This window comes from Hyla sarda, chromosome 5 (genome assembly GCF_029499605.1).
Source record: "Hyla sarda isolate aHylSar1 chromosome 5, aHylSar1.hap1, whole genome shotgun sequence".
NCBI lineage: Eukaryota > Metazoa > Chordata > Amphibia > Anura > Hylidae > Hyla > Hyla sarda.
The window spans coordinates 242,169,285-242,190,972 of NC_079193.1; the positions used below are offsets into that span (position 1 = coordinate 242,169,285).

The 21,688-nt window shown below is 43.4% G+C and overlaps 1 protein-coding gene across 8 annotated transcripts in view; it reads right to left on the reverse strand.

Annotated features, from left to right (window-relative positions):
* Nucleotides 1-21,688, reverse strand: part of ZNF236 (zinc finger protein 236) — a 161,751-nt gene that overhangs the window by 3,325 nt on the left and 136,738 nt on the right. The gene's annotated exons all lie outside the window — the stretch shown is intronic.

A 21,688-nucleotide genomic window follows, 5' to 3' on the forward strand; every position in this document is an offset into this window, starting at 1 on the left:
AGTGGCAGTGTCCAAAGTGGTACCAGAGACAGTTGCAGTGACCCCAACCGAAGTGGTACTAGTGAAGGCTGCAGCTACATCACTCAAATCTTTTCACATATGCATAGAATATAAACCAGCGACAGTAGGGTATGATGAAATCCGATCCAGTTTCTTGTAACAAAGTGTGCCATATAAAGGTGGATAATCAGCATACAAAAAGGAATCGCTGTGCATGCAATCACACAATGTAAAGAATGGGGCTCAATAAGATATACCATGTGAATCACGTGTATTACTCTTTTTTCTAATCATAAAACATACTAAATAAACGTGTATTTTTGTTTATGCATCAATATTAATAATTTGTAAAAAAATAATATATATATATATATATATATATATGTATATATATATATATATATATATATATATATATATATATAAATAAATAAACAGATTAAAATTAAGAACTGTTTAAACAGTTTTGAAAAAAAAGCAGATTTTTTTTTACTGCCTATGGGCTTTGGCTTTAACACCATAAGGCCAAAGGACATACCGGTATGCCCTTGGTCTTTGGTGCTTAAGAACCTAGGGCCTACCTGTACGCCCTGGTCTCATTACCAGTGTTTGAAACATGCTTACGAGCTGAGCACGCTTCAAACCCAGTGGGTCCGTACTGCTATCAGATGCTAGGACCCACAGTTAATGCTGGGCATCGCCAATCGGGCTGATGCCCGGCATTAACCCTTTAGACCCCGCAATCAAAGTATGCAGGAAAAAAAAAAAGTTATAGGGGCCAGAAGAGGCCAATTGTAAGAGTACTAATTTTGTAACCGTATGGACCTACAGAATAAAGATAAAAGGTGTCATTTTTACCGGAAAGTGCACTGCGTAGAAATGGAAGCCCCCAAAATTTATAAAATGGCATTTTTTTTTTTATTTCACCCCACAAATAATGTTTGTTTGTTTTTTCTGCAGATTCTGCTATAAAATAAGTGATGTCATTACAAAGAACAATTGGTGATGCAAAAAACAAGCCCTTATATGCTTCTGTAGGTGCAAAATTGAAAGTGTGATTATTTTTAGAAAGGTAGGAGGAAAAAGCGAAAGTGCAAAAAATGTAAATTGGCCTGGTCCTTAAGGGGTTAAAAATTGCATAAAACGAGCAATAAAACGGCATTTGTGAATCCAACCTTATAAATATATACCCAGGAATGAGCATTATGGCCCAGATTTTGCAATCTGTTAGAGGACAAACACTGTCTGGTTTTGCCCATAACAACCAATCACAGCTCAGCGTTTACATCTTAACAAAAAGATCTACACCAATAGCTAATTTTTTTTTATATAAAAGAGTTTTTTTAGATAAATGTTTTGCACAACATGCTTTCTGACTAATGTATTTCTTACTATTTTTAAATTGAGGTCAGCATGTAATTAATCTAGGAGACATGAAATACAGACGCACTTTTTGAAGACGTGCCACAGAAGCTTAAAGCCTGTCTGATGTCCTCGGTTATCAGTATTACAATCAATGAACATTTTCTCCATAGCGTCTTTTAATGTATTGATAACAGGGCTCAGATAATTTCTATCACCTTTTATACCATCCATGTACAGTATGCTGGAGGTTTGACTACAAAGTATAAAATTTACCTAAGTTAATGACCATGTAATAAAATCATGCTCCTAGCTGGTACAAAGGATGATCGTAGGGTTTAATGTGCAGCTTGGTATGTGTAAGCTAGAAAAGACTTTGAACTATAGCACCAATAATACACAATCTGAACACCTGAACCTGAATGACCGAACGTAGTCACTAATTGACTTTGTCCATGCTGCGCTATACCAACAGGTTGTCGACGTAAACTGTGGGTGTAAGGCCAAAACAAGATAGGAATATAGCCTTAGTTAGCACGTTCTAACTAAATAGGTACCGTAGGTGCAAATTTACTGTGACTACACAGCAAAAGAAACAAAGATGCAAAAATGCCCTTCAGGCACTATCAAGCATGTATGCCATGTCATATTTTTTGTGATACATTGACTGCTTATAAATATGAGGTTTTTAGTGCCCAAACTGCATTTGTTTATTCATTGACCATGCTTATGAATTTGAGATTTTTTTGCACTTACTGGAAAAGAGAATCAAACAGAAACAAAAGTTTAATTTTGTATTTTGCTCTTAAACTGTCAAATATAAACTATCTTTATTGCCCACAACTTAAAATCACAGCTGAGCTTCGATTGTTCGTTTTATATCCCCAATGTGGGCAAAGAACCTCAAATTACCATCATATTTAATACAGCAGTCATATAATAAAAAATTATAAAAAAATAAAACAATAGTCACAGCTACAAACAGGTTAAATTTAGTACCATCGCCTTTTTTTCCTTTAATATGTACTCAAAAATACTTTTGTTGGCAGCTGATGTGTAGCTTTTAACCACTTAGGGACCCAGGGCGTACAGTTACGCCTCGACGCCCTGGTAAGGACAAAGGGCATACCTGAACGCCCGTGAGAATTTCGGTCCCCGCCATGCGTGGACCGGACCGCGATGACTGCTGATATCTATCAGCAGGCACCCTGTGTAAACCCCTCATGTCGGCAATCGCCGCAAATCACTGGTCAATTCAGACAGGCGATCTGCGGCGATTACGGGTCATACGGGTCTGTGGTGACCCGGAAAATAAGGGGGATCGGGGTTGTCCAAGACACCCCCGATCCCCCTGAAGGGATAGGAGTGAGGTGGTGGGGGAGGGGGGTTAAAGTTTGGTTCCTCCGCTCTGCCCACCAACTGTTGTGAAGGCAGAACAGGGGGGCGATCCTCTCCCTGGTGTGGCGATCCTGTGACTACAGAAGCCAGTGAGTTGTTTCCTAGCAACACTATACAGTGGTCACTAAACTCTAGAGCTCCAGATGTTGCAAAACAAACTCCCAGCATGCCCAGACAGCTGTTTGGGCATTCTGGAATTTGTAGTTTTGCAACAGCTGGAGAGCTACAGTTTGAAGATCATTGTGCAGTGGTCTCTAAACTGTGGCCCTCTAGATCTTGCAAAACTACAACTCCTAGCATACACGAACAGCAAACTGCTGTCTCGCCATGCTTGGAGTTGTAGTTGCGTACCTCCAGCTGTTGTATAACTACATCTCCCAGCATGCCCTTCGGCGATCAGTACATGCTTGGAGTTGTAGTTTTGCAACAGCTGGAGGCACACTGGTTAGATAACAGAACCTAACTAAAGGTTTTCCAACCAGCGTGCCTCCAGCTGTTGCAAAAGTACAACTCCCAGCATGCACAGTCTGTCAGTGCATGTTGGGAGTTGTAGTTTTGCAACAGCTGGAAGTTTGAGCTGCGGCAAACTCCTAGCAGGAAACTCACCGTAATCCCCCGCCGCGTGATTGTACCCTAAAAAAACACTACACTAACACATAATAAATGGTAAAACACTACATATACACCCCCTTACACTGTCCCCCCCAATAAAAATTGAAAACGTATCGTACGGCAGTGTTTCCAAAAGGAAGCCTCCAGCTGTTGCAAAACAAGAGCTTCCAGCATTTCCGGACAGCCACTAACTGCCCAGGCATGCTGGGAGTTTAGCAACAGCTGGAGGCACCCTGTTTGGCAATCACTGGCATAGAATACCCCTGTGCTCACCCCCTATGCAATCCCTAATATAGTCCTCAAATGCTCATGGCGCTCTCTCACTTCGGAGCCCTGTCGTATTTCAAGGAAACAGTTAAGGGCCACATATGGGGTATTTCCGTACTCAGGAGCAATTTTGTTACAAATTTTGGGGGGCTTTTTCACTTTTTACCCCTTATGAAAAGGAAAAGTTGTGGTCTACACCAGCCTGTTAGTGTAAAAAAATAAAAATGTTATACTAACATGCTGGTGTTGCCCCCTACTTTTTATTTTCACAAGAGTTAAAAGAAAAAAAAGACCCACCAAATTTTTAACACAATTTCTCCTGAGTACGGAAATACCCCATATGTGGGCGTAAAATGCTCTGCGGGCGCACAACAAAGCTCAGGAGTGTGAGCGCACTATGTACATTTGAGGCCTAAATTGGTGATTTGCACAGGAGTGACCGATTTTACAGCAGTTCTGACAAACGCAAAAAAATAAATACCCACGTGACCCCATTTTGGAAACTACCCTTTGTTACGTTCCGTGAGGGGTGTATAGTGATCTTTAACACCCCACAGGTGTTTGATAAATTTTCATTAACAAGGAGCAAACTACCGTAATTCAGCACAGATGTTCTCAGCGTTACCGCTTTAACAACTGCAGCACTCCCTTAAGTAACGGTCCCACTCTCGGCAAACACAAATCTCCCATGCTTCACTCCAACAAGATGCTGCAACAATTCAATACTAGAAAGGTAAAAGAAATGGAGGGAGCACTCACTGTTCAGGAGAAATGATGAGTGGAAGCTTTATTGAGTGTTCAGTGCAAAGGCAGGCTTCAATCATCGGGACGCCGAGGAACCTCGGACAACAGGTGAACAGCTGCTTTTGCACTGCTAAAGCAGTGCTTCGTCAGACCAACCCCTTCCGGTACCTGGATCCAGGTAAGTAGACCTCCCAGAGCCACGTCACGGAAGGGGATGTTACAAAACAGATAGTGAACAAAAAAAAAGATTTGAAATTGTGATTTACAAACAAATTTGAAAACAATTATAACACATGGTTTCTTCACGGCTAGAATAAACAGAAACTAAATGAATACGTTCATTTCTAATCTCCTGAAAAGGGAACCTCTTGAAAAGGGAAGGAACTTGGATTCTCAAGACAAACGCACTGGGTAATCCAGGACTCAATGATAGATTAGAAATGAACGTATTCATTTAGTTTCTGTTTATTCTAGCTGTGAAGAAATCATGTGTTATAATTGTTTTCAAATTTGTTTGTAAATCACAATTTCAATTATTTTTTTGTTCACTATCTGTTTTGTAACACCCCCTTCTGTGACGTGGCTCTGGGAGGTCTACTTACCTGGATCCAGGTACCGGAAGGAGTTGGTCTGACGAAGCACTGCTTGAGCAGTGCAAAAGCAGCTGTTCACCTGTTGTCCTCGGTTCCTCGGCGTCCCGCTGATTGAAGCCTGCCTTTGCAGCGAACACTGAATAAAGCTTCCACTCATCATTTCTCCTGAACAGTGAGTGCTCCCTCCATTTCTTTTACCTTTCTAGTATTACATTTTCATTAAAGTTGGATGGGAAAATGCAAAAAAAAAAAAAATGCTTGAACTAAAATTGCTGGTGTTACCCTAAATTTAATTTTCACAAAGGGAAATAAGAAAAAAAAAGCCCCCCAAATTTTGTAACCCAATTTCTTCTTAGTAAAAAAATTCCCCATATGTGGATGTAAAGGGCTCTGTGGGGAACTACAATGCTCAGAAGAGAAGGAGCGCCATTGGGCTTTTGGAGAGAAAATTTGTCCGGAATTGAAGGCGTTTACAAAGCCCCCATAGTGCTAGAACAATGGACCCCCCCCCCCCCACGTGAACCCATTTTGGAAACTAACCCCCTAACGTAATGTAATAAGAGGTACAGTGAGCATTTATGCCCCACATGTGTCTGACAGATTTTTGGAACAGTGGTCCGTGAAAATGAAAAATGTAATTTTTCATTTGCACAGACCACTGTTCCAAAGATCTGTCAAACGCCAGTGGGGTGTAAATGCTCACTGCACCCGTTATTAAATAATTTGAGAGGAGTAGTTTCCAAAATAGTGTCACATGTAGGGGGGTCCACAGTTCTGGCACCACGCTTTGTAAACGCACAAGGCCCCTGACTTCTATTCCAACCAAATTCTCTTTTCAAAAGCTCAATGGCGCTTCTTCTCTTCTGAGCATTGTAGCGCGCCAGCAGAGCACTTGATGTCCACACATGGGGTATTTCCATACTCAGAAGAAACGGGGTTACAAATTTTGGAGGGCATTTTCTCCTATTACCCCTTGTAACAATTAAAAATTTGGGGAAAAACCAGCATTTTAGTGAAAAAAATAATAATTAATTTACACATCCAACTTTAACGAAAAGTCGTCAAACACCTGTGGTGTGTTAAGGCTCACTGGACCCCTTGTTATGTTTCTTGAGGAGTGTAATTTCCAAAATACTATGCCATGTGTTTTTTTTTTTTTTTGCTGTTCTGGCACCATAGGGGCTTCCTAAATGTGACATGCCCCCAAAAAACCATTTCAGAAAAACTCACTCTCCAAAATCCCATTGTCGCTCCTTCGCTTCTGATCCCTCTAGTGCACCCACAGAGCACTTAACATACACATATGAGATATTTCCTAACTCGAGAGAAATCGGGTTACAAATTTTAGGGTGATTTCTCTCCAAAACTGGGTCTACAAGAACATGCAAGTGTAAAAAATGAAGATTTTGAATTTTCTCCTTCACTTTGCTGCTATTCCTGTGAAACACCTAAAGGGTTAACACACTTACTGAATGTCATTTTGAATACATTGAGGGGTGCAGTTTTTATAATGGGATCATTTATGGGGTATTTCTAATATGAAGCTCCCTCAAATCCACTTCAAAACTGAACTGGTCCGTGAAAAATTCCGATTTTGAAAATTTTGTGAAAAATTGGAAAATTGTTGCTGAACTTTCAAGCCCATGTCAACTTTATGATGCAAACATAAAGTAGACATATTGTATATGTGAATCAATATATAATATATTTGGGATGTCCATTTTCCTTATAAGCAGAGAGTTTCAAAGTAAAAAAAAATGCTACATTTTCAAATTTTTCATCAAATTTTGGAATTTTTCACCAAGAAATTATCCGAATTAAAAGTAAAGGCATCCCAGAGTTATTAATGCTTAAAGTGACAGTGGTCAGATGTGCAAAAAATGCTCGGGTCCTTAAGGTGAAAATGGGCTGAGTCCTTAAGAGGTTAACTCCTTAAGAACGTAGGGCGTACCTATAGGCCCTACACCCAGTCCCGGTGTTTAAAACGGGGTCCCGCCGTGACCCCGCATCACACCGGGTTGGTCCCGGCTGCTAATCATAGCCGGGACCCTGGGATAACAGCGCGCGGCATCGATCTTTGTGCCGCGCGCTGTTAACCTTTAGACGCGACGATCACCGCCGCATCTGAAAACGAAAGTAAACGTTTCCAGGCAGCTCAGTCGGGCTGATCGGGACATCGTGATAAAATCGCAATGTTCTAATCAGCTGGGACGCAGGCGGAGGTCTCCTTACCTGACTCCACGGCGTCCGATCATCGATTGATTGCTCCAAGCCTGAGCTATAGGCTTGAGCAATCAAGCCCCTATCTGACTGATCTGTGCAAAGCTATGGCTTTGCAGGGATCAGCATAGGAGATCAGTGTGTGCAGTGTTATAGGTCCCTATGGGAGCTATAGCACTGCAAAAAAAGTGAAAAAAAAAAAAAGTTAACAAAAGGTCATTTAACCCCTTCCCTAATAAAAGTTTGAATCACTCCTTTCCCATTAAAAAAAAAAAAAAAAAAAGTGTGTAAATAAAAATAAACATATGTGGTATCGCCACGTGCGAAAATCTCCGAACTATAAAAATATATCGTTAATTAAATCGCACGGTCACGCAGAAAAATTCCAAAGTCCAAAATAGTGTATTTTTGGTCACTTTTTATATCATGAAAAAATGAATAAAAAGCGATCAAAAAGCCTGATCAATACAAAAATGGTACCGATAAAAACTTCAGAACACGGCGCAAAAAATGAGTCTTCATACCAGCCCGTACACGGAAAATTAAAAAAGTTATAGGGGTTAGAAGATGAGAATTTTTAACATATAAATTTTCCAGCATGTAGTTATGATTTTTTTCCAAAGTACGACCATATCCAAGCTATATAAGTAGGGTATAATTTTAACCGTATGGACCTACAGAATAAAGATAAGGTGTAATTTTTACTGAAAAATGCACTGCGTAGAAACGGAAGCCCCCAAAATTTACAAAATGAAATTTTTTATTCAATTTTGTCGCACAATGCATTTTTTTTTTGTTTCGCCGTGGATTTTTGGGTAAAATGACTAATGTCACTGCAAAGTAGAATTGGTGGCACAAAAAATAAGCCATCATATGGAATCTTATGTGCAAAATTGAAAGCGTTATGATTTTTAGAAGGTGATGAGGAAAAAATGAAAATGCAAAAAAGGAAAAACACTGCGTCCTTAACCCCTTAAGGACCAAGGACGTACAGGTACGTCCTTGGTCCTGCTCCCGTGATATAACGCGGGGTTACACGGTAACCCCGCATCATATCACGGCGGGCCCGGCGTCATAGTGAAGCCGGGACCCGCCACTAATAGCGCGCAGCACCGATCGCGGCGCCGTGCGCTATTAACCCTTTAGCCGCGCGCTCAGAGCGAAAGTGAAACCATGACGGTTAAATCAGTGGGCTGTTTGGGATAGCTGCGGCATAATCGCGGCATCCCGAACAGCTTACAGGACAGTGGGAGGGCCCCTACCTGCCTCCTTGCTGTCCGATCGCCGAATGATTGCTCAGTGCCTGAGATCCAGACATGAACAGTCATGCGGCAGAATCATCGATCACTGGTTTCCTATGAGAAACCAGTGATCAATGATAAAGATCAGTGTGTGCAGTGTTATAGGTGCCTATGGGACCTATAACACTGCAAAAAAAAAGTGAAAAAAAAAAAAACGTGAATGAATATAATTTAACTCCTGCCCTATTAAAAGTTTGAATCACCCCCCTTTTCCCATAAAAAAAAAAAAAAACACAGTGTAAATAAAAATAAACATATATGGTATCACCGCGTGCGGAAATGTCCGAATTATAAAAATATATCATTAATTAAACCGCTCGGTCAATAGTGTGCGCGCAAAAAAATTCCAAAGTTCAAAATAGTGTATTTTTGGTCACTTTTTATATCATTTAAAAATGAATAAAAAGCGATCAATAAGTCCTATCAATGCAAAAATGGTACCATTAAAAACTTCAGATCACAGCGCAAAAAATGAGCCCTCATACCGCTCCAAACACGGAAAAATAAAAAAGTTATATGGGTCAGAAGATGACAATTTTAAACGTATTAATTTTCCTGCATGTAGTTATGATTTTTTCCAGAAGTACGACAAAATCAAACCTATATAAGTAGGGTATCATTTTAATCGTATGGACCTACAGAATAAAGATAAGGTGTCATTTTTACCGAAAAATATACTATGTAGAAACGGAAGCCCCCAAAAATTACAAAACGGCGGATTTTTTTCAATTTTGTCGCACAATGATTTTTTTTCCGTTTCACCGTAGATTTTTGGGCAAAATGAGTGACATAATTACAAAGTAGAATTGGTGGCGCAAAAAATAAGCACTCATATGGATTTTTAGGTGCAAAATTTAAAGAGTTATGATTTTTTAAAGGCAAGGAGCAAAAAACGAAAATGCAAAAACGGAAAAACCCCCGGTCCTTAAGCGGTTAAAGGGGTACTCCGATGCAAACCTTTTTTTTTTTTTTTTTAAATCAACTGGCGCCAGAAAGTTAAACAAATTTGTAAATAACTTCTATTAAAAAATCTTAATCGTTCTAGTACTTAATAGCTGCTGTATACTTCAGAGCAAATTCTTTTCTTTTTGGATCACAGAACTCTCTGCTGACGTCACAAGCACAGGGCTCCCTGCTGACATATCTGTCCATTTTAAGAACTGTCCAGAGTAGGAGAAAATCCCCATCGCAAACATATGCTGCTCTGGACAGTTCCTAAAATGGACAGAGATGTCAGCAGAGAGTACTGTGCTCGTGATGTCAGCAGAGAGTGCTGTGTTCCAAAAAGAAAATAATTTCCTCTGTAGTATTCAGCAGGTAATAAGTACTGGAAGGATTAATATTTTTAAATAGAAGTAATTTACAAATCTGTTTAACTCTCTGGCACCAGTTGATTAAAAAAAATATATATATATAAAAATTCCACCGGAGTACCCCTTTAAGTAAAGGTTTATACAGAAAAAGTCCATGTAAAATGTTTAAAAAGCATGCATGTTGTTCTCGGAGTTCCCCAATTCCCCAAATAAAAGGGCTTTAGCACGCTGTTGAAGATTTCCATCAAAGCTTAATTTGTACTGGGTATTGCTCACTGATGTTATATTTTTGTCACACATTTTTTTTAGAGGGGTCCGGGAGTCATGGAAGTTTGAAAACTAATGCACAACTAACTTTTAATTAGTTGGTAAAGATAGGAAAATATAAATCTTATGAAGAGCCACAGTCAGCCAAGCTAGCTGAAGAACCATGCAAAATATTCAAAGTTAACTGCAAAAGCCAGGTCAGGCAACAGACAAAAAAAGCATCAGTAATGAGATCACCTAGGAATTCGGAAAGTGCTAACAGTCAATGCTGTAATGCTACCACTGAGAACCCTGAATTGGAGGATAGATCTCATTTCTTGTAACTTTGCAGCTGAATATTCAAGTTCACCCAAGTGTAAATAAGAAGTTATAGGGAACACTAGTCAGTAATATATCTTCTAAAGAACTTAATCTGCCACTCTCAATGAATGTGCAAAACAGCTAAAACTAAGAGGGGGATAGAAATAAGAAAAACGCGTATGTTCCTCTTACACCTACAGGCAATACTCTGTCTGTTGAGAAGATGGATAATGAATTCCAATAGGTGACATTCATAGAACACAATTAAAACTGGGATGATCAGGTTAAAGCTTCCAGGAATTGTCACAATCTTAGTCTTCATAGCACAAATATTCAGCTGAAAGTTGCTTCTACAGTATTACAGTGCTGCATTTTAATTGGCTCCTACAACTACTTACCTTAAAGTACATGACCATTATCATGTAACACAGTACTTTTCCCCTTTGCCTTCTCAATTTCAACCCCATTTAAAGTTATTGTCTGAATGTTTAAATGTATGCATGCACAAAGTAAAACAGACAAAGACTGGGAAAATGGAAGCAATTATGGGAGAATATGTTGCATCTTACAACATGCATTATGAATAAACTCTCCTTCTGAGAATACTGCAAACGTTTTTTTTTTCTACTTAATGACATTTATTAAGAAGATGAAAGCTCAGGGGAATTGTCAGGATATGAAGCTTGCGCATTCATTCAGACAATGAAATGATACTCAGGGCTTTTTAGAAGTTCTTCAGGAGAAGTTGAATGCAACAACATAAAAAAAACCTCATTTTGGAATGTCCTTTAATGTAGACAAAAATAATAATTTCTTCTAATTGCTCTGAAGATGAACACTGGGGTTATTCTGGTATTAGCCGTTAGGCAGAGGAGGCATCACAGCACTAATGGTCTGCACACTCTAGGTTACACAAAAAAGCATACCCAAAGTTACAAACAACTAAAGCAAAACACAACACATACAGTACATGTGGAGAAAACAGGCTCTGAGTTGTGGCCTTCTTTAGCCTAACATTTAAAGGGGTATTTCAGGCAAAAACTTTTTTTATATATCAACTGGCTCCGGAAAGTAAAACCGATTTGTAAATTACTTCTATTAAAAAGGCTTAATCCTTCCAATAGTTATCAGCTTCTGAAGTGGAGTTGTTGTTTTCTGTCTAACTGCTCTCTGATGACTCACGTCCCAGGAGCTGTGCAGTTCCTATGGGGATATTCTCCCATCATGCACAACCCCCAGGACGTGACATCATCATTGAGCAGTTAGACAGAAAAGTTCAGAAGTTAATAACTATTGGAAGGATTAAGATTTTTTAATAGAAGAAATTTACAAATCTGTTTAACTTCCGGAGCCAGTTGATATATATAAAAAAGATTTTGCCGGGAATACCCCTTTAATAGTGATGACCGCACTCAGAGCTGAAGAATTTATTAGAGAACTGTGTAGTAGTGGTGGTTGATCACACAAGAGGATAGCGATGACAAGGTTCTGCCTGCACACAAGAGCCCTGTGAATCTTTAGGAAACATTTTTGAGTAAAAGCTAAAATATTGCAGCATTGTACACAAATAATAAACTATCCCCAAGCTCACATGCCACTTTATAAAGGACATTGGCCAACCCCCAAAATATTACAGTCATTAAATAGCTTCCGTTCCCGGGAATATTTATAGTTTGTCTAACAATTAAGGAAATAGGTCAGATGGGTGTGAACCAGATTTTAATAATGGGAGTGATAGGTGGGATTATACATTCCAGGGGGGTGAATGATGAATATTGAGGGGCATGTATGTCTAATACTCATCACCTGACTGTATAGTGACTGTTTTTATCTGCATTAATATGAAAAGCATTTTTAAATTAAATATAATTCAGGCCCCTTTCACACTCTAAAAAATTAAAAGATCCGTTATAAACTTCCGTAAGAAAGGCCTTAAAAACGGATGTTAAACGTTCGTTACAAAATCCCATTTAAGCCTATGGGATTTTTTGATTATCCGTTATGACCCGTTATAGTCAGTCATGAATAACGGACGTTGTTTGTGACGGAAGAAAAAAATGGCACATGCACTAACTTTTCTTCCGTCACAAGAAACGGGTAAATTAATGGCCGTTATTTTTAACATTGAAGTCTATGGCAAACGGAGGAGCCTTTATGTCATCCGTTTGCACCTGGTTTATAATATCCGTTACTACTTCTGAGCATGCTCAGAAGAGGTGACATCAGAAGACTCCAGCAGTTCTGAGGGACTACTACTACTCCCATCATCAAACAGACTTGTTTCCATGATGGGAGTAGTATTTCCCCGGCTGCAGGGGAGGCTACATTAGTGTTTGTACTACTACCCCAATCATGGAACAGACTCTGGGGGTTGTAGTACAGGGGCTGAGGGATTGATTGCATTGGGTCTCACACTTCTGAGACCCAATGCGATCAGAAGTTATTAAACAGGGGGGCGGGCGGCATGCTCCACTCCCCTGCGATGTAAGATGTATTTTACTTTCATTTTCAAATTCCCCGCTGGGAGCCCTGAATGGACAGTACGGATGAGCCATTCAGGGCTCCCGGCAGGGTTTTCAATATTCAGTGTTCCTTACTGTATAATCACATTCCCCCATGTATTCCCCCTATATTCATTTCCCCCCATATATTCATTTTATTCCCCCCATGTGTATATGTATGATTCCCCCTGTGCCTGCTGCCTGGTGATTTTCTCATCTCATAGCGCTGTCACAGCGCACAGCAGGGACATGCCATTCCATTCCCTGCTGCTCATCTCCGTATCTGACAGAGGAGCAGCAGAAAATGGAGGGAAGGAAAAAATATAATTCAGCTCACCACTGTAGGATGTAAAAAACTGGAGCTCCGTTGTGGGTAGGAGAGCAGGCCAGGCAAGCAGCGGGCCAAGTCCCGGAAAACAACTTGAAAAGGAGGGCAAAAAAGCAGGGGCCTCCAGCTGCTCCAAGAGTAAATGGTGAACAATAACAATGTTATTGTTCACCATTTACTCTTGGAGTAGCTGGAGGCCTCTGCTTTTATGCCCTCCTTTTCAAGAGAATGGAGGGACCTTCCACCCTGTGCGCTGTTATAGCACTCCATTCCCCAACGCCGGTACCTGACATGTACCCCTATGCACTGCCTCATTCATATATTCCCCACCGCCGCCCAACATGTCCCCAATGGAAATGAGCAGTGGGGAATAGACTGACATGTCCCCGCTGTGCACTCTGATTGCGCTTGGAGCAGGGCAGCAGCGGGGACATGTCGGGCGGCGGTGCGGAATATATAAATGAGGCAGCGCATAGGGGGTACATGTCAGGTACAAGCGGTGGGGAATGGAGCACTATCACAGTGCACAGGAGGGACAGGTCAGGTACCGGCAGTGGGGAATGGAGCGCTATAACAGCGCATGGGGGGACATGTTCCTCCATTCTCCGCTGCTACTCTGTCATATAAGGAGATGAACAGCAGGGAATGTGTGCTGTGACAGTGCTAGAAGATGAGAAGATGACCGGGCAGCAGGCAGGGGGGAATCATACATATACACATGGTGGGAATAAAATGAATATAAGGGGGAATGTGATTACATAGTAAGGAACACTGAAGTTTAAAAATTAAAGTTAAATACACCGTACATCGCAGGTAAGTGCAGCATGCCGTCCGCTCCCCTGTTTAATCGCATCGGGTCTCAGAAGTGATGAATACTCATAGTGTGAAAGTAGCCTCAATTTGATAGGTATTTAGTGGGCCAGCAACCTTTTCTGTAAACCTCCCGGTACCCCAGCAGAATGAGTGATTAGAGGTTTCAGAAATGAAAGCAACCATGATAAACAGATAATCTAGCTATCTACTCTGGCTGTTTAGCATGAGAACATCAGTTTTAGTACTGTTAAATGATAGCCATACACAAAGCTTGATGGAGGAGATTGAAAAATTTGTTTTCCACCATTTCCTGAAACAACTGTCTTTACCAGAAAAAAGGAGATTGCTTAACACTTACCGTAAAATCTCTTTCTCGAAGGATCCATTGGGGGACACAGACCGTGGGTGTATGCTGCTGTCTCTAGGAGGTATGACACTATGGCAACAAAGAAGTCGGCTCCTCCCAGCAGGATATACCCGCCTCCAGGCCCTGAGGTAATCAGTTTTAGTACCAGAACAATAGGAGAGAACCGACAGGTCAAGGAAAAAACACGAACTGTCCGAGAACCAGAAGAAAAGATGTAACTGAATACACCCTCGCACAGAGAACCATAGACAAACCCAAAAGAGCGGGAGCTGTGTCCCCCAATGGATCCTTCGAGAAAGAGATTTTACGGTAAGTAAAATCTCCTGTTCTCTATTGGCTCCTTTGGGGGACACAGACTGTGGGACGTACCAAAGCCGTCCCTTGAGTGGGCAGACAGTCAGGCAGACGGCTGTGCCGCCAGCAGCAGTTTACGGCCCAGACTAGCATCAGCCAATGCGAAGGTATGATCCCGGTAGACCCTCGAGAAAGTGTGCAAAGACGACCAAGTAGCCGCCTTGCAAATCTGAGAGGCCGAGGCTTTGTTCTGGAGAGCCCAGGATGCCCCAACAGAAACGGGTAGAATGAGCCACAACCCTGAAGGGAGGAATCTTCCCCCTACAGCGATAGGCTTCCAAAATGGCAGATCGGATCCACCGAGAAGTGGTAGCCTTGGAAACAGGTTGTCCCTTACGACGACCTTCTGAAAGGACGAAAAAGGAATCGCACTAACGAAACGAAGAAGAGAAAGAGAAGTAATACCTATCAGCCCAAACCACATCCAGTTTGTGGAGTAAATGCTTCCTAGAATGAGAAGGAGTGGGACAAAAGGATGGAAGAATAATGTCCTCATTGAGATGAAAGGCCGAAACAACCTTAGGCAAAAAGGAAGGATCTGGCCGGAAGACAACCTTGTCCTGGTGAAGCACCAGAAACGGTGAACGGCAGGAAAGAGCTGCCAATTCAGACACTCACCGAATGGAGGAAATAACAACAAGAAAACACCACTTTCCAAGAAAGGAGGCGCAGGGACACCTCCCCAAGGGGTTCAAAATGTTCACCTTGGTGTACCCCCAGAACCAGATTCAAATCCCAAGGGGAGAAGGTGACTGATAAGGAGGGGCAGCATGCGCCACTCCTTGAAGGAAGGTCCGGACATGAGAATTAGAAGCCAGAGGACGCTGGAAAACAATAGAAAGGGCTGAAACCTGACCCTTAAGGGAACTGAGAGACAACCCCAGTTCCAATCCCGACTGCAAGAAAGAGAAAAGACGGGAAACCGAAAAGGTAACAGGACACAAGACCTGAGCTTCACACCAAGTAAAATAAGCCGCCAGGTACGGTGGAAAATTTTTGACGAAGAGGACTTACGAGCCTTGAGCATGGTGCGAATGACTTGGGAAGAGAAACCGCGGCTCTCAAAACTGCGGTCTCGACCGCCACGCCGTCAAGCAGAGACGGTAACAGGGGTGGCACAGGAGACCTGAGATAGGAGGTCTGGACGATAGGGAAGGCGCAACGTTAAGCCGTTCAGGAGCCTGAACATGACGACGTACCACTCCCGCAGGGGCCCAGACTGGGCCACTAGAATGGCGGAAACGTCCCACTGAGAGCTTCCTCAAGACCCCGAAAAGAGAAGAAAGGGAGGAAACAGATAAGGTAGGGCAAAGCCCGTCCACCAAATAGACAAGGTAGGGCAAGGCTCGACCAAGAGAGAGGAATGCTTCGGTTGTGGCGGGACAAGCAGAGGTCCACGCCTGGAGCGCCCCAGGGGTTGCAGATCACAGCAAACCCCCCTGGATGTAGGAACCCGTGGCCTTGGACGACTGAGGACCGGCCAAGAAGATCGCATCCCAGACGGCCAGACTGAATATAACTGAGATGGCCGGAAACCTGAGTTCCGCCCAGGAGGAAAATTCCCAAGAAGCAAGCAAAGAAAGAATTGCCCTAGGCCCCAAAATGTTGAAGGGGAAAAAGCTTCTCGGGGGGCCAAGACCACAGACCGGGCGATCCCTGAAAACACTTCCACAGCCTGACAGACTGGCAGGGATGGACAGGAAGGAACACCCCCGAAAAAAATTAGGGGGAAAACAAAGCCAACATAGAAGGGACCAACAAGACTGACGAGAGAGAACGATCTTGCGGCCGAGAGACAATGGAGACCTGTCACACCAGAAGAAAATCACCAGTTGAACAGGTCAGTGATGAAACTGGGCAAATGGCACGACCTCCACGGCCGCCGCCAATCGACCCAGGACATCCATGCAAAAGCGAATGGAAACTGGAACAGGGAGCCGAGGGCATCAGGCTCTTGAAAAGAGTCGGCTGTGTCTAAAACAGGCAGAGGCCGCGTTGAACTGGAGCCCTAGGAGAGCGGTTGGGCTTGTCCCAAATGACCATCCAACCGAAGTGAGACAAGTTCTGGAGGTTGAGACTAAGACTCTCCAGGATCTGGGTCCTGGCTGGAGCTCAGATCAGGAGGTAGTCCAAATAAGGAATCACGGAAACAACTGTTGTCCGTAAAAAGGCTATCACAGGTGCCAGGACTTTGGTAAAGGTCCGCGGAGAAGTGGCCAGACCGAAATGGATAGCCACAATAGAAATGACAGTCCGGAACTGCAGAGCGGAGGTACTGCTGATGACCGGGAAACAATGAGAAGTGGAGGCAGGCATCCTTGATGTCCACTGAGGAACAAAAACTCCCCTTGAACCATGGACGCCAGCACTGAACGGAGATACTCCATTCGGGATGGGAGCGCAAGATGCTGGCTGAGATACTCGAGAACCAAGACTGGGCGAACAGAAATGCCTTCCTTGGAGACCACAGAGAGGTTGGAATAAACCTCAAAAAACTTTCCCCTGAAGCTGCATATCCAGGCATCCTGGAGGGTGAGAGGCGACCAACCACCCGAGAGAGGTCGGCGGGTGGGGGCGACCCTTCAGGCCGAGGAAGGCCTACGGGTGCCTGATGGGGCCGCCAAATGGCCGGAACGGATAGCCGACCTCCTGGAGGAATAGGATCGGAAAGAGGAGCCCTCTTCCCATGAAGGCGCCTGGCTGGACCCTGTGCTCGTACCCTTTGTTGGCACCAAAGGTCTGCAGAACCGGAAGGAGAACTTACGACGGAAAGCGGTTTTGTGAGCCTCACCAGAGGTAACATAGAACTCTTTTTCCGCCCGTCGCCTCACTTCCTGAAGGTGGCATCCGCATTCCAGGCTTAAAGCCACATGAAGGGACGGTGGCTACCAGGTAGCTTGTGGTAAAGGCAGCACAGTGGCTGCACATGGAAGCAGAACACAGAAAAAACTCCGGCTGCAGAGCATCGAAGAGCTAGATTAAATACATCCTCCAGAGGGATATTGAAGACTACTCTAGCAGAGTTGGAAGACCATACTAAAAGGGCCTTTGACACCCAGGCAGAAGCAAAAGCAGGAAGAACTTGCAGCCTCAAGGGCAGAGATTGCCAAAATATCCACCTTCATGTCCGCTGGAAGGCGCCTTAGAGAGGCGGGAGACCGGCGGATCCACAGTTGGAGAGGAGGTCCACCAAGCAATGAGGTCCTTGGTGAAGGAATACTGCGCTTGAACCTTCTTCGTTTCCTGAAACTTCTTGTCAGGGTGACTTCCGGCGGATATCCGCAGGGCGTAAAATTCGGCGTGACAGCTGAAAGTCTTGAGTGCCGGTCGGGCACAAAGAAGGAGACTTCTGGAGCCATGTCCAAAGTTCCTGGGTCCTTTAGCTGGAAAGTGTCTCTTATGGCCGCAACCACCGAGTACACCACATTAGGCAGATCCGTGTGGTCCTCTGAGTCGGAGGCTGAATCAGAACTTCTTCCACAGGTTCTCCAGGTGAATGGGAACGTGTGAGGTGGCCTTGGAAGAGAGAGAGACGGACCTGGTACGCGGGTCTGGAGAGCCAGAGTGGCGATCCTGGGAGCATTCTCTAGAGGAGCGACGCTTGCTACAGGTCGGAGTAACGGGGCGATGCCTGCGAGGGGAGCGCACGTGCCTGCCAGAAGACTCGGGGGATGAGTCAGATGACACACCCCTATGATGCTGCAAGAGCGTCAGAATAGGGGGAGAGTGGGACCCTCCGGAGGGCCGGTGTAGGAAGGGCCTCTCCAAGGCAGTCCCACATAACGGAGACGTGAGCAAAGTCGGATATAGACAGAGAGGGAGGGAACCCAGGCTGGAGGGGCGGCCAAACCCACCGGGTCTGGAGGAACAACCGGGGTAGAGTAGCAGGGAGTTCTGGGGGAGCAGTGGAGCAGGCAAAACAAGTGGTTCAGCAGAACCAGACAGTTTAGAGTTACATTATTAACAATGTAAAGGAGTGGCTAACACTCCAGTTAACTGTTTAGAGGGAGGCCGTTCTGGGCCTCTCTCACCCAAGACTGTGTTCCATTTCACTGTGTTGCTGATACAGTCTGCATATTTTACTGTATAACATGCCTTGAGATCCCTATCCTATTTTAAAAATTAAACCACAACACTGTAACACTCTGTCCCACCCCGGGACTCGAACCCACGGGTCTCCAGCTGTCAGAGAGGAGAAATGCCGGCCAATAGCAAGGGGGGGCGTGTTAGGAGCAGGGGGCACCACAGATTCGCCCCTCCCACCAATCGCACGCACAGCGCTGATTGGTGCACAGTTCGCGCTCAGAGAAGCTTCGGCTGCCCTGGGTGGGCGGAGCTAAAGCGCAGCGGGCTGAAGTATTAACAAGAAGTCCCGAAATGGCGCCCGCTCCTTGCCCCGAGTGCACATGTGAATGCATGTGCGCTCGCGGGGAACTGAGCGGACTAGACGCAGCCGGCAGCAGCCGCTGCCGAAAGTGAAAGTAAGCCCGCGCTCAGAGCGCCCGCATAGAGAACGATGCGGCTGTCAGCCGCTTCAATGTAAAAACACACACACAGTCGTTCCACACACACACACACACACACACACATATATATATGAATAAAGTGTAGAAAGTTGCCCATTCAAACTGCCACTGCTCACCCCAGTTTTTAATAAAGGACCCCCTGTCCAGGCCAGCCCCATTAGACCCATGAGAAGGTGGGCCAAAAACTGAGGGTCTCCAGATGTTGCAAAACTGCACCTAAGGAGAAAGGGAAATATACTCACCTCAGTCAGAAGAACTTACCTCATGAAGTCTTCCTATGAAGTCTTAAGCCAGCTTTTATCACCTGCATCATGCCGGGCTACCATGTGCAAGCGAGGCGAGCAGGGAGATAGGGTGACCTGGACCCATGAGGTACAAACCCAGGCGCTGACCGTTGGCGAGAGGGGGTGAACAGCGCATATACGCAATGTCTGTGCCCCCTTACTCGCAATGGGGAAACAGTAAGCGGCAGTTCCTGAGTCCCCACCTGAAAACAGGAAAGAAAATGGAATAAAAAATCTAACACATCCCTAAATCTAGGAAAATAATAAAACATAAGACCTGGTCTGGAGAGAACTTCAGACCATGTCTCCCTCCTTAGACACGAAGCTTAAAACTGATTACCTCAGGGTCTGGAGGCGGGTATATCCTGCTGGGAGGAGCCGACTTCTTTGTTGCCATGGTGTCATACCTCCTAGAGACAGCAGCATACACCCACACTCATGGAGCCGATAGAGAAATAAGAGGTTTCCCTCAGAGGGGACATGGCAATGTACCTTTAACACCTTCCCACAAATGGACGTATATATACGTTCATTCACGATCACGGTGCCCAGAGTGTGTGGGCGGTGATCGCATATCGCCGGGCAACCACTGCAACTGTCAGGAGCAGAGTGGAGCTCTGAACTTTTCAGTTTACCCCTTCAGTGCTGCGGTCAGTGTTACCACAGCACTGATCGTGGTGACAGAGGGCGGGAGCTCCCTCTGTTCTCCACTGAGACCCCGTGATGCAATTGTGGGGTCTCATTGGTAACCACGGCAACCAGAGACCTCAGAACGGCCTCTGATTACCTGGTTATGGAAGCCGACCAGGCTCTGCCCGAGGCAGAGTCTGATCTGCTATGCTTGTCAGTGAAACACTGACAGGTGTCAGTGTAACACTGACAGGCATAATACATTACAGTACAGAATGTATTGTGTGTCAAGTCCCCAAGTGGGACAGTAAAGTAAAAAAAATACATACAGTAAATCAACAAAATAAAAAAATAAAGAAAGAAAGAAAGAGAAAAATAAACATTCACAATCTCCCTCTCTTGCAGCTCTAAGAAAATGGTGATGAACAAACAATAGTTGTTATAGTGTAATAGTAATAAACCATCAAATAAAGTACATAACTGAGGTATCGCCATAATCGTACGGACCTGCAAAATAAAATTACCATGCCATTGATACTGCATCGTGAACACCGTAAAAAAGAAAAATAATAATGTTTGTGATGTTAATGGGATAAACAGCAGTCCAAAAATAATGTGTAATTTATACTGTATGAAGAATGACAGTAAAAAATGTTTATGAAAAACAATGGCAGAACCGATTTTTTCTATTTGCACCACCTCATAAAGAATAAAAAAACTATCGGAGTGTCACATGTAACAAAATGGTAACAATGAAAACATGAATTTGTCTTGCAAAAATATTTTGGAACACAAAAGGCCTCTGCACCTTGATAAGATATTTACAAAATATCCTAAATAAAAGGAAGACCCAAAATCCACAAGGTGCTACGTCATGTCTGAGGCCTGTGTGTGAGTTATGAATCGCACAAGAGTCACATATGACATATTTCTAAATATGTCAATATTAGGGGAATAAAGATTGAGTTGCATTTCTCAGTCAGAACCAACTGTGTTACAGAAAAAAATGGAGCAAAATGGCATATTTGCTAAAAACTTGTTTTTACATTTTTTTATTCCACTTCTGTTAAACACCTAAAGGTTTAATAAACTTCCCAAATGCCATTTTGATTACATTGAGGGGTGCAGTTTTTACAATGGGGTGATTTATAGGGGTTCTTACATACAGACCCCTCAAATCTACTTCAAAACTAAACTGGTTGCTAAAAAGATCTGATTTTGAAATTTTTTCTATAATTTTGAAAACTGCTGCCAAACTTCAAAGCCCCGCAAGGTCCTAAAAAGGTAAGAGAACATTTAACAAATCATGCCAACATATAGTAGACATATTGTAAATATGAATTAATAACCAATTTATACGACATGACTATTTTTCTTAAGTAGAGAATCTTGAATTCAGAAAAATGCTAAATTTTAGAATTTTTCCTGGAATTTTTGAGTTTTTCACACAAAAATGCAGAATGCATTGACCAAATTTTACCACCAACATTAAGTACAATATGTCACGA